This window comes from Pseudophryne corroboree (assembly GCF_028390025.1).
Source record: "Pseudophryne corroboree isolate aPseCor3 chromosome 3 unlocalized genomic scaffold, aPseCor3.hap2 SUPER_3_unloc_4, whole genome shotgun sequence".
Lineage (NCBI taxonomy): Eukaryota > Metazoa > Chordata > Amphibia > Anura > Myobatrachidae > Pseudophryne > Pseudophryne corroboree.
The window spans coordinates 891,528-906,981 of record NW_026967530.1 but is presented as its reverse complement, the minus strand read 5'-3'; the positions used below and the strand labels follow the sequence as shown (position 1 = coordinate 906,981).

The following is a 15,454-nucleotide window of genomic DNA, read 5'->3' as shown; positions in this document are numbered from 1 at the left end:
AATATACAGTATAATACAGATCAGTGATGACATTGCTGTGTGTGTGTATATTACAGTGTATGAGGTATAACAGGGATATAATATACAGTATAATACAGAGCAGTGATGACATTGCTGTGTGTGTATATTACAGTGTATGAGGTATAACAGGGATATAATATACAGTAAAATACAGATCAGTGATGACATTGCTGTGTGTGTATATTACAGTGTATGAGGTATAACAGGGATATAATATACAGTATAATACAGATCAGTGATGACATTGCTGTGTGTGTGTATATTACAGTGTATGAGGTATAACAGGGATATAATATACAGTATAATACAGATCAGTGATGACATTGCTGTGTGTGTGTATATTACAGTGTATGAGGTATAACAGGGATATAATATACAGTATAATACAGATCAGTGATGACATTGCTGTGTGTGTGTATATTACAGTGTATGAGGTATAACAGGGATATAATATACAGTATAATACAGATCAGTGATGACATTGCTGTGTGTGTGTGTATATTACAGTGTATGAGGTATAACAGGGATATAATATACAGTATAATACAGATCAGTGATGACATTGCTGTGTGTGTGTATATATTACAGTGTATGAGATATAACAGGGATATAATATACAGTATAATACAGATCAGTGATGACATTGCTGTGTGTATATTACAGTGTATGAGGTATAACAGGGATATAATATACAGTATAATACAGATCAGTGATGACATTGCTGTGTGTGTGTGTATATTACAGTGTATGAGGTATAACAGGGATATAATATACAGTATAATACAGATCAGTGATGACATTGCTGTGTGTGTATATTACAGTGTATGAGGTATAACAGGGATATAATATACAGTATAATATAGATCAGTGATGACATTGCTGTGTGTGTGTGTGTATATATTACAGTGTATGAGGTATAACAGGGATATAATATACAGTATAATACAGATCAGTGATGACATTGCTGTGTGTGTATATTACAGTGTATGAGGTATAACAGGGATATAATATACAATATAATACAGATCAGTGACGACATTGCTGTGTGTGTGTATATTACAGTGTATGAGATATAACAGGGATATAATATACAGTATAATACAGATCAGTGATGACATTGCTGTGTGTATATTACAGTGTATGAGGTATAACAGGGATATAATATACAGTATAATACAGATCAGTGATGACATTGCTGTGTGTGTATATTACAGTGTATGAGGTATAACAGGGATATAATATACAGTATAATATAGATCAGTGATGACATTGCTGTGTGTGTGTGTATATATTACAGTGTATGAGGTATAACAGGGATATAATATACAGTATAATACAGATCAGTGATGACATTGCTGTGTGTGTGTGTGTATATATTACAGTGTATGAGGTATAACAGGGATATAATATACAGTATAATACAGATCAGTGATGACATTGCTGTGTGTGTGTGTATATTACAGTGTATGAGGTATAACAGGGATATAATATACAGTATAATACAGATCAGTGATGACATTGCTGTGTGTGTGTATATTACAGTGTATGAGGTATAACAGGGATATAATATACAGTATAATACAGATCAGTGATGACATTGCTGTGTGTGTGTATGTATATTACAGTGTATGAGGTATAACAGGGATATAATATACAGTATAATACAGATCAGTGATGACATTGCTGTGTGTGTGTATATTACAGTGTATGAGGTATAACAGGGATATAATATACAGTATAATACAGATCAGTGATGACATTGCTGTGTGTGTGTATATTACAGTGTATGAGGTATAACAGGGATATAATATACAGTATAATACAGATCAGTGATGACATTGCTGTGTGTGTGTGTATTACAGTGTATGAGGTATAACAGGGATATAATATACAGTATAATACAGTCCAGTGATGACATTGCTGTGTGTGTGTATATTACAGTGTATGAGGTATAACAGGGATATAATATACAGTATAATACAGATCAGTGATGACATTGCTGTGTGTGTGTATATTACAGTGTATGAGGTATAACAGGGATATAATATACAGTATAATACAGATCAGTGATGACATTGCTGTGTGTGTATATTACAGTGTATGAGGTATAACAGGGATATAATATACAGTATAATACAGATCAGTGATGACATTGCTGTGTGTATATATTACAGTGTATGAGGTATAACAGGGATATAATATACAGTATAATACAGATCAGTGATGACATTGCTGTGTGTGTGTGTATATTACAGTGTATGAGGTATAACAGGGATATAATATACAGTATAATACAGATCAGTGATGACATTGCTGTGTGTGTGTATATTACAGTGTATGAGGTATAACAGGGATATAATATACAGTATAATACAGATCAGTGATGACATTGCTGTGTGTGTGTATATTACAGTGTATGAGGTATAACAGGGATATAATATACAGTATAATACAGATCAATGATGACATTGCTGTGTGTATATATTACAGTGTATGAGGTATAACATGGATATAATATACAGTATAATACAGATCAGTGATGACATTGCTGTGTGTGTATATTACAGTGTATGAGGTATAACAGGGATATAATATACAGTATAATACAGATCAGTGATGGCATTGCTGTGTGTGTGTATATTACAGTGTATGAGGTATAACAGGGATATAATATACAGTATAATACAGATCAGTGATGACATTGCTGTGTGTGTGTATATTACAGTGTATGAGGTATAACAGGGATATAATATACAATATAATACAGATCAGTGATGACATTGCTGTGTGTGTGTATATATTACAGTGTATGAGGTATAACAGGGATATAATATACAGTATAATACAGATCAGTGATGACATTGCTGTGTGTGTGTATATTACAGTGTATGAGGTATAACAGGGATATAATATACAGTATAATACAGATCAGTGATGACATTGCTGTGTGTGTATTACAGTGTATGAGGTATAACAGGGATATAACATACAGTATAATACAGATCAGTGATGACATTGCTGTGTGTGTGTGTGTGTGTATATTACAGTGTATGAGGTATAACAGGGATATAATATACAGTATAATACAGATCAGTGATGACATTGCTGTGTGTGTGTGTGTGTATATTACAGTGTATGAGGTATAACAGGGATATAATATACAGTATAATACAGATCAGTGATGACATTGCTGTGTGTGTATTACAGTGAATGAGGTATAACAGGGATATAACATACAGTATAATACAGATCAGTGATGACATTGCTGTGTGTGTGTATATTACAGTGTATGAGGTATAACAGGGATATAATATACAGTATAATACAGATCAGTGATGACATTGCTGTGTGTGTGTGTGTATTACAGTGTATGAGGTATAACAGGGATATAATATACAGTATAATACAGATCAGTGATGACATTGCTGTGTGTGTGTATATTACAGTGTATGAGGTATAACAGGGATATAATATACAGTATAATACAGATCAGTGATGACATTGCTGTGTGTGTGTATATTACAGTGTATGAGGTATAACAGGGATATAATATACAGTATAATACAGGTCAGTGATGACATTGCTGTGTGTGTGTATATTACAGTGTATGAGGTATAACAGGGATATAATATACAGTATAATACAGATCAGTGATGACATTGCTGTGTGTGTGTATATTACAGTGTATGAGGTATAACAGGGATATAATATACAGTATAATACAGATCAGTGATGACATTGCTGTGTGTGTGTATATTACAGTGTATGAGGTATAACAGGGATATAATATACAGTATAATACAGATCAGTGATGACATTGCTGTGTGTGTGTATATTACAGTGTATGAGGTATAACAGGGATATAATATACAGTATAATACAGATCAGTGATGACATTGCTGTGTGTATATATTACAGTGTATGAGGTATAACATGGATATAATATACAGTATAATACAGATCAGTGATGACATTGCTGTGTGTGTGTGTGTATATTACAGTGTATGAGGTATAACAGGGATATAATATACAGTATAATACAGATCAGTGATGACATTGCTGTGTGTGTGTATATTACAGTGTATGAGGTATAACAGGGATATAATATACAGTATAATACAGATCAGTGATGACATTGCTGTGTGTGTATTACAGTGTATGAGGTATAACAGGGATAACATATACAGTATAATACAGATCAGTGATGACATTGCTGTGTGTGTGTATATTACAGTGTATGAGGTATAACAGGGATATAATATACAGTATAATACAGATCAGTGATGACATTGCTGTGTGTGTGTGTGTGTGTGTGTGTGTGTGTGTGTGTGTGGTGTGTGTGTGTGTGTGTGTGTGTGTGTGTGTGTGTGTGTGTGTGTGTGTGTATTACAGTGTATGAGGTATAACAGGGATATAATATACAGTATAATACAGATCAGTGATGACATTGCTGTGTGTGTATATTACAGTGTATGAGGTATAACAGGGATATAATATACAGTATAATACAGATCAGTGATGACATTGCTGTGTGTGTGTATATTACAGTGTATGAGGTATAACAGGGATATAATATACAGTATAATACAGATCAGTGATGACATTGCTGTGTGTGTGTATATTACAGTGTATGAGGTATAACAGGGATATAATATACAGTATAATACAGATCAGTGATGACATTGCTGTGTGTGTATTACAGTGTATGAGGTATAACAGGGATATAATATACAGTATAATACAGGTCAGTGATGACATTGCTGTGTGTGTGTGTGTGTGTGTGTGTGTGTGTGTGTATATTACAGTGTATGAGGTATAACAGGGATATAATATACAGTATAATACAGATCAGTGATGACATTGCTGTGTGTGTGTGTATATTACAGTGTATGAGGTATAACAGGGATATAATATACAGTATAATACAGATCAGTGATGACATTGCTGTGTGTGTGTATATTACAGTGTATGAGGTATAACAGGGATATAATATACAGTATAATACAGATCAGTGATGACATTGCTGTGTGTGTGTATATTACAGTGTATGAGGTATAACAGGGATATAATATACAGTATAATACAGATCAGTGATGACATTGCTGTGTGTGTGTGTATATTACAGTGTATGAGGTATAACAGGGATATAATATACAGTATAATACAGATCAGTGATGACATTGCTGTGTGTGTATATTACAGTGTATGAGGTATAACAGGGATATAATATACAGTATAATACAGATCAGTGATGACATTGCTGTGTGTGTGTATATTACAGTGTATGAGGTATAACAGGGATATAATATACAGTATAATACAGATCAGTGATGACATTGCTGTGTGTATATTACAGTGTATGAGGTATAACAGGGATATAATATACAGTATAATACAGATCAGTGATGACATTGCTGTGTGTGTATATTACAGTGTATGAGGTATAACAGGGATATAATATACAGTATAATACAGATCAGTGATGACATTGCTGTGTGTGTATATTACAGTGTATGAGGTATAACAGGGATATAATATACAGTATAATACAGATCAGTGATGACATTGCTGTGTGTGTGTGTGTATATTACAGTGCATGAGGTATAACAGGGATATAATATACAGTATAATACAGATCAGTGATGACATTGCTGTGTGTGTGTGTGTATATTACAGTGTATGAGGTATAACAGGGATATAATATACAGTATAATACAGATCAGTGATGACATTGCTGTGTGTGTGTGTATATTACAGTGTATGAGGTATAACAGGGATATAATATACAGTATAATACAGATCAGTGATGACATTGCTGTGTGTGTGTGTGTGTGTGTGTGTGTGTGTGTGTATTACAGTGTATGAGGTATAACAGGGATATAATATACAGTATAATACAGATCAGTGATGACATTGCTGTGTGTGTGTATATTACAGTGTATGAGGTATAACAGGGATATAATATACAGTATAATACAGGTCAGTGATGACATTGCTGTGTGTGTATATTACAGTGTATGAGGTATAACAGGGATATAATATACAGTATAATACAGATCAGTGATGACATTGCTGTGTGTGTGTGTGTGTGTATATTACAGTGTATGAGGTATAACAGGGATATAATATACAGTATAATACAGATCAGTGATGACATTGCTGTGTGTGTATATTACAGTGTATGAGGTATAACAGGGATATAATATACAGTATAATACAGATCAGTGATGACATTGCTGTGTGTGTATATTACAGTGTATGAGGTATAACAGGGATATAATATACAGTATAATACAGATCAGTGATGACATTGCTGTGTGTGTGTGTATATTACAGTGTATGAGGTATAACAGGGATATAATATACAGTATATTACAGATCAGTGATGACATTGCTGTGTGTGTGTATATTACAGTGTATGAGGTATAACAGGGATATAATATACAGTATAATACAGATCAGTGATGACATTGCTGTGTGTGTGTATATTACAGTGTATGAGGTATAACAGGGATATAATATACAGTATAATACAGATCAGTGATGACATTGCTGTGTGTGTATATTACAGTGTATGAGGTATAACAGGGATATAATATACAGTATAATACAGATCAGTGATGACATTGCTGTGTGTGTGTATATTACAGTGTATGAGGTATAACAGGGATATAATATACAGTATAATACAGATCAGTGATGACATTGCTGTGTGTGTGTATATTACAGTGTATGAGGTATAACAGGGATATAATATACAGTATAATACAGATCAGTGATGACATTGCTGTGTGTGTGTGTGTATATTACAGTGTATGAGGTATAACAGGGATATAATACACAGTATAATACAGATCAGTGATGACATTGCTGTGTGTGTGTATATTACAGTGTATGAGGTATAACAGGGATATAATATACAGTATAATACAGATCAGTGATGACATTGCTGTGTGTGTGTATATTACAGTGTATGAGGTATAACAGGGATATAATATACAGTATTATACAGATCAGTGATGACATTGCTGTGTGTGTATATATTACAGTGTATGAGGTATAACAGGGATATAATATACAGTATAATACAGATCAGTGATGACATTGCTGTGTGTGTGTGTGTGTGTGTGTGTGTGTGTGTGTGTATATTACAGTGTATGAGGTATAACAGGGATATAATATACAGTATAATACAGATCAGTGATGACATTGCTGTGTGTGTGTATATTACAGTGTATGAGGTATAACAGGGATATAATATACAGTATAATACAGATCAGTGATGACATTGCTGTGTGTATATTACAGTGTATGAGGTATAACAGGGATATAATATACAGTATAATACAGATCAGTGATGACATTGCTGTGTGTGTGTGTGTATATATTACAGTATATGAGATATAACAGGGATATAATATACAGTATAATACAGATCAGTGATGACATTGCTGTGTGTGTGTGTGTGTATATTACAATGTATGAGGTATAACAGGGATATAATATATAGTATAATACAGATCAGTGATGACATTGCTGTGTGTGTGTGTGTATTACAGTGTATGAGGTATAACAGGGATATAATATACAGTATAATACAGATCAGTGATGACATTGCTGTGTGTGTGTGTGTATATTACAGTGTATGAGGTATAACAGGGATATAACATACAGTATAATACAGATCAGTGATGACATTGCTGTGTGTGTATATTACAGTGTATGAGGTATAACATGGATATAATATACAGTATAATACAGGTCAGTGATGACATTGCTGTGTGTGTGTGTGTGTGTGTGTGTGTGTGTGTGTGTGTGTGTGTGTGTATATTACAGTGTATGAGGTATAACAGAGATATAATATACAGTATAATACAGATCAGTGATGACATTGCTGTGTGTGTGTGTGTATATTACAGTGTATGAGGTATAACAGGAATATAATATACAGTATAATACAGATCAGTGATGTCATTGCTGTGTGTGTGTATATTACAGTGTATGAGGTATAACAGGGATATAATATACAGTATAATACAGATCAGTGATGACATTGCTGTGTGTGTGTATATTACAGTTTATGAGGTATAACAGGGATATAATATACAGTATAATACAGATCAGTGATGACATTGCTGTGTGTGTGTGTATATATTACAGCGTATGAGGTATAACAGGGATATAATATACAGTATAATACAGATCAGTGATGACATTGCTGTGTGTGTATATTACAGTGTATGAGGTATAACAGGGATATAATATACAGTATAATACAGATCAGTGATGACATTGCTGTGTGTGTGTATATTACAGTGTATGAGGTATAACAGGGATATAATATACAGTATAATACAGATCAGTGATGACATTGCTGTGTGTATGTGTATATTACAGTGTATGAGGTATAACAGGGATATAATATACAGTATAATACAGATCAGTGATGACATTGCTGTGTGTGTGTATATTACAGTGTATGAGGTATAACAGGGATATAATATACAGTATAATACAGATCAGTGATGACATTGCTGTGTGTATATATTACAGTGTATGATGTATAACAGGGATATAATATACAGTATAATACAGATCAGTGATGACATTGCTGTGTGTGTGTATATTACAGTGTATGAGATATAACAGGGATATAATATACAGTATAATACAGATCAGTGATGACATTGCTGTGTGTGTGTATATTACAGTGTATGAGGTATAACAGGGATATAATATACAGTATAATACAGATCAGTGATGACATTGCTGTGTGTGTGTATATTACAGTGTATGAGGTATAACAGGGATATAATATACAGTATAATACAGATCAGTGATGACATTGCTGTGTGTGTGTGTGTATATTACAGTGTATGAGGTATAACAGGGATATAACATACAGTATAATACAGATCAGTGATGACATTGCTGTGTGTGTATATTACAGTGTATGAGGTATAACAGGGATATAATATACAGTATAATACAGGTCAGTGATGACATTGCTGTGTGTGTGTGTGTGTGTGTGTGTGTGTGTGTGTGTGTGTGTGTATATTACAGTGTATGAGGTATAACAGAGATATAATATACAGTATAATACAGATCAGTGATGACATTGCTGTGTGTGTGTGTGTGTGTGTGTGTGTATATTACAGTGTATGAGGTATAACAGGGATATAATATACAGTATAATACAGATCAGTGATGACATTGCTGTGTGTGTGTATATTACAGTGTATGAGGTATAACAGGAATATAATATACAGTATAATACAGATCAGTGATGACATTGCTGTGTGTGTATATTACAGTGTATGAGGTATAACAGGGATATAATATACAGTATAATACAGATCAGTGATGACATTGCTGTGTGTGTGTATATTACAGTGTATGAGATATAACAGGGATATAATATACAGTATAATACAGATCAGTGATGACATTGCTGTGTGTGTGTGTATATTACAGTGTATGAGGTATAACAGGGATATAATATACAGTATAATACAGATCAGTGATGACATTGCTGTGTGTGTGTGTGTATATTACAGTGTATGAGGTATAACAGGGATATAATATACAGTATAATACAGATCAGTGATGACATTGCTGTGTGTATATTACAGTGTATGAGGTATAACAAGGACATAATATACAGTATAATACAGATCAGTGATGACATTGCTGTGTGTATGTGTATATTACAGTGTATGAGGTATAACAGGGATATAATATACAGTATAATACAGATCAGTGATGACATTGCTGTGTGTGTATATATTACAGTGTATGAGGTATAACAGGGATATAATATACAGTATAATACAGATCAGTGATGACATTGCTGTGTGTGTGTGTGTGTGTGTGTGTGTGTGTGTGTGTGTGTGTGTGTGTGTGTGTGTATATTACAGTGTATGAGGTATAACAGGGATATAATATACAGTATAATACAGATCAGTGATGACATTGCTGTGTGTGTATATTACAGTGTATGAGGTATAACAGGGATATAATATACAGTATAATACAGATCAGTGATGACATTGCTGTGTGTGTGTGTATATTACAGTGTATGAGGTATAACAGGAATATAATATACAGTATAATACAGATCAGTGATGACATTGCTGTGTGTGTATATTACAGTGTATGAGGTATAACAGGGATATAATATACAGTATAATACAGATCAGTGATGACATTGCTGTGTGTGTATATTACAGTGTATGAGGTATAACAGGGATATAATATACAGTATAATACAGATCAGTGATGACATTGCTGTGTGTGTGTATATTACAGTGTATGAGGTATAACAGGGATATAATATACAGTATAATACAGATCAGGTGATGACATTGCTGTGTGTGTGTATATTACAGTGTATGAGGTATAACAGGGATATAATATACAGTATAATACAGATCAGTGATGACATTGCTGTGTGTGTGTGTATATTACAGTGTATGAGGTATAACAGGGATATAATATACAGTATAATACAGATCAGTGATGACATTGCTGTGTGTGTGTATATTACAGTGTATGAAGTATAACAGGGATATAATATACAGTATAATACAGATCAGTGATGACATTGCTGTGTGTGTGTATATTACAGTGTATGAGGTATAACAGGGATATAATATACAGTATAATACAGATCAGTGATGACATTGCTGTGTATGTGTATTACAGTGTATGAGGTATAACAGGGATATAATATACAGTATAATACAGATCAGTGATGACATTGCTGTGTGTGTGTATATTACAGTGTATGAGGTATAACAGGGATATAATATACAGTATAATACAGATCAGTGATGATATTGCTGTGTGTGTATAGATTACAGTGTATGAGGTATAACAGGTATATAATATACAGTATAATACAGATCAGTGATGACATTGCTGTGTGTGTGTATATTACAGTGTATGAGGTATAACAGGGATATAATATACAGTATAATACAGATCAGTGATGACATTGCTGTGTGTATATTACAGTGTATGAGGTATAACAGGGATATAATATACAGTATAATACAGATCAGTGATGACATTGCTGTGTGTGTATATATTACAGTGTATGAGGTATAACAGGGATATAATATACAGTATAATACAGATCAGTGATGACATTGCTGTGTGTGTATATATTACAGTGTATGAGGTATAACAGGGATATAATATACAGTATAATACAGATCAGTGATGACATTGCTGTGTGTGTGTATATTACAGTGTATGAGGTATAACAGGGATATAATATACAGTATAATACAGATCTGTGATGACATTGCTGTGTGTGTATATTACAGTGTATGAGGTATAACAGGGATATAATATACAGTATAATACAGATCAGTGATGACATTGCTGTGTGTGTGTATATTACAGTGTATGAGGTATAACAGGGATATAATATACAGTATAATACAGATCAGTGATGACATTGCTGTGTGTGTATATTACAGTGTATGAGGTATAACAGGGATATAATATACAGTATAATACAGATCAGTGATGACATTGCTGTGTGTGTATATTACAGTGTATGAGGTATAACAGGGATATAATATACAGTATAATACAGATCAGTGATGACATTGCTGTGTGTGTATATTACAGTGTATGAGGTATAACAGGGATATAATATACAGTATAATACAGATCAGTGATGACATTGCTGTGTGTGTGTGTATATTACAGTGTATGAGGTATAACAGGGATATAATATACAGTATAATACAGATCAGTGATGACATTGCTGTGTGTGTATATTACAGTGTATGAGGTATAACAGGGATATAATATACAGTATAATACAGATCAGTGATGACATTGCTGTGTGTGTATATTACAGTGTATGAGGTATAACAGGGATATAATATACAGTATAATACAGATCAGTGATGACATTGCTGTGTGTGTATATTACAGTGTATGAGGTATAACAGGGATATAATATACAGTATAATACAGATCAGTGATGACATTGCTGTGTGTGTGTATATTACAGTGTATGAGGTATAACAGGGATATAATATACAGTATAATACAGATCAGTGATGACATTGCTGTGTGTGTGTATATATTACAGTGTATGAGGTATAACAGGGATATAATATACAGTATAATACAGATCAGTGATGACATTGCTGTGTGTGTATATTACAGTGTATGAGGTATAACAGGGTTATAATATACAGTATAATACAGATCAGTGATGACATTGCTGTGTATATATTACAGTGTATGAGGTATAACAGGGATATAATATACAGTATAATACAGATCAGTGATGACATTGCTGTGTGTGTGTATATTACAGTGTATGAGGTATAACAGGGATATAATATACAGTATAATACAGATCAGTGATGACATTGCTGTGTGTGTATATTACAGTGTATGAGGTATAACAGGGATATAATATACAGTATAATACAGATCAGTGATGACATTGCTGTGTGTGTGTGTGTATATTACAGTGTATGAGGTATAACAGAGATATAATATACAGTATAATACAGATCAGTGATGACATTGCTGTGTGTGTATATTACAGTGTATGAGGTATAACAGGGATATAATATACAGTATAATACAGATCAGTGATGACATTGCTGTGTGTGTGTATATTACAGTGTATGAGGTATAACAGGGATATAATATACAGTATAATACAGATCAGTGATGACATTGCTGTGTGTGTATATTACAGTGTATGAGGTATAACAGGGATATAATATACAGTATAATACAGATCAGTGATGACATTGCTGTGTGTGTATATTACAGTGTATGAGGTATAACAGGGATATAATATACAGTATAATACAGATCAGTGATGACATTGCTGTGTGTGTATATTACAGTGCATGAGGTATAACAGGGATATAATATACAGTATAATACAGATCAGTGATGACATTGCTGTGTGTGTGTGTATATTACAGTGTATGAGGTATAACAGGGATATAATATACAGTATAATACAGATCAGTGATGACATTGCTGTGTGTGTATATTACAGTGTATGAGGTATAACAGGGATATAATATACAGTATAATACAGATCAGTGATGACATTGCTGTGTGTGTGTGTGTGTGTATATTACAGTGTATGAGATATAACAGGGATATAATATACAGTATAATACAGATCAGTGATGACATTGCTGTGTGTGTATATTACAGTGTATGAGGTATAACAGGGATATAATATACAGTATAATACAGATCAGTGATGACATTGCTGTGTGTGTGTATATATTACAGTGTATGAGGTATAACAGGGATATAATATACAGTATAATATAATATAACATCAGGGATTATTACGCTGCAGGACACATACTCACCGTGTGATATCAGAGAATGAGATGAAGAAACAAAGCATGCTGGGTAGTGTAGTACACATCATGTGACCACTAGAGCTTCCCTGTCATGACACATTTAGCCTCTCCAAGGCAGCCATTTTGTGTAGGGCTCATTCCTCAAGGAACAGTCTCAGGCTTCTTTAAAATGGCTGAAACATATTTTGTAAGCCTAGTGCTGGCTGTGGCTGTGTCACATGACTCTGCTCTGTGTGGATCACATGACTGTGAGCCAATCAGAACAGAGAGTGCAGGATCACATGACTGTGAGAGCCAATCAGAGCAGAGAGGGCATGATCACATGACTGTGAGAGCCAATCAGAGCAGAGAGGGCATGATCACATGACTGTGAGAGCCAATCAGAGCAGAGAGGGCATGATCACTGACTGTGAGAGCCAATCAGAGCATAGAGGGCAGGATCACATGACTGTGAGAGCCAATAAGAGCAGAGAGTGTAGCAGTGAGGGGGGCAGTGCAGGTGTCAGTGAGTACGGAGCACATACAGTATAATGAGGTTGGGGTGTGACTGCTGCTACTATGGGGACAGTGACATTATTATTATGCTATAGGCTGTGTGGTATTATCCCTGTATAATAGGACACTCATACATTATATAGGTTCTGCGTCTACTTTATTTCAAGCCTGCATTTCACCTGGATTTACTCAACCACAGAACCTGTGTGATCTATGCGTGTCCTGGTGTATAGGGATAGTATGGTAGATATATAGACAGATAAATATCAGATAAATAGGGCCTGACTCAGAAAGTAAAGCATAAAAACCTAGTAACATCGTGTCTGGAACACACCGTGGTGACATGCAATGGGAGAAATTCCATTTATATTGTTTCTGTGCAGGGTAAATACTGCCTGCTTTATTTCTACACTGCAATTTAGATTCCAGTTGGAACCCCCCCAAATCTAACTTTCTCTGCACATGTTACATCTGCCCCCCTCCCCCTGCAGTGCACATGGTTTTGCCCTGTTGCTTACTTTTTTGCTTTACTTACAAACATGAATCAGGCTTCTAGATACTCATGAATTATTGATGTTCTGTGGCTGCTTAAAAGCAGGTGAAATTCAAGATTAGAGTCAGCCAGCCACAAGATGGTGGCCTGGCTGGCATGGAGAGTAGCGATGGTGCACTTCTACTCCTGCATCGGGACCACTTTCTACACACTTACTGGGGGGCTCCCCAGCCTCAATGTTTATACATGGTCCTTAATATAAAGGAGGAACACCCTGATCTCTTTTGGCTGGCTCCCGCAAGCTCCGGAGTCACTTTGCCAGCCCACGGCCTGGTTCTGATGTGACACCACACCCTCCAGTGATGGCCCACCATGACCGCGAAGCTGCCTCCATTACAACGGGGAGATCGCTCCACGGTGCCCCACCAGATTGCCATGCTGCCTCCCGCTGGTGTCCCACTTGGAGGGGGGTCTATCCTGCTGTCCGGTCCTCTGCACAGCCTTGCTAGGTGCCAGGAAGCTGCGGCCACCATTGGTGTATGAGAACCGGAAGTGAAGCACTGGCCGGAGACCGACCACACACTGAACCCCTGCCGCTGTGTCCCCGTTTAGTCTTGGAGCCTTCTGATAGTTGCGGGAGAAACCCTCCCGGTTCCTGATGCATCTGACCGTGGCCACTGTGGGGGGACAGGAGGCTCTGTCAGCGCCCTCCCGCTCCTCTCTCTCCTGTACCGCTGAGCCTACCTGACGACATCTGCTATTAGGGGCTTCCCCCCATCTCGTGTTCTGACTCCCGGGACTCTCTCTGTTGGCTGGCCCAGGTCAGAGGTCCCCTGGCTGAATCGTTGCTGAGGGCTGCCCAAGGCATCCTTGGAAAAGACCCTGTGATCCCCCATCTGGAGGTGCCGCTGGAGACCTGAAGCTCTGGTGCCACAGTTGGCGACTGGCTCCAGCTGCAGAAGTGTCCAGACTTTCGACCTGGCGTACCCGACGTGCTTATTGTGAAGCAGGCCTGACTCACCTACCTGCTCCCTGCATATCCAGGTTAGTGGACACCAACCCTTGCTCTCTGCCA

At 35.6% G+C, this 15,454-nt stretch overlaps 1 protein-coding gene across 1 annotated transcript in view; it reads right to left on the bottom strand.

Annotated features, from left to right (window-relative positions):
• Positions 1 to 13,527, bottom strand: part of LOC134984197 (gastrula zinc finger protein XlCGF26.1-like) — a 69,853-nt gene extending 56,326 nt beyond the window's left edge. Inside the window, exon 1 of the mRNA XM_063949830.1 lies at positions 13,398 to 13,527. The gene's annotated coding sequence lies outside the window, so the exon portion shown is untranslated. The remainder of the gene's footprint in view (positions 1 to 13,397) is intronic.
• Between the last annotated feature and the right edge of the window lie 1,927 nt (positions 13,528 to 15,454).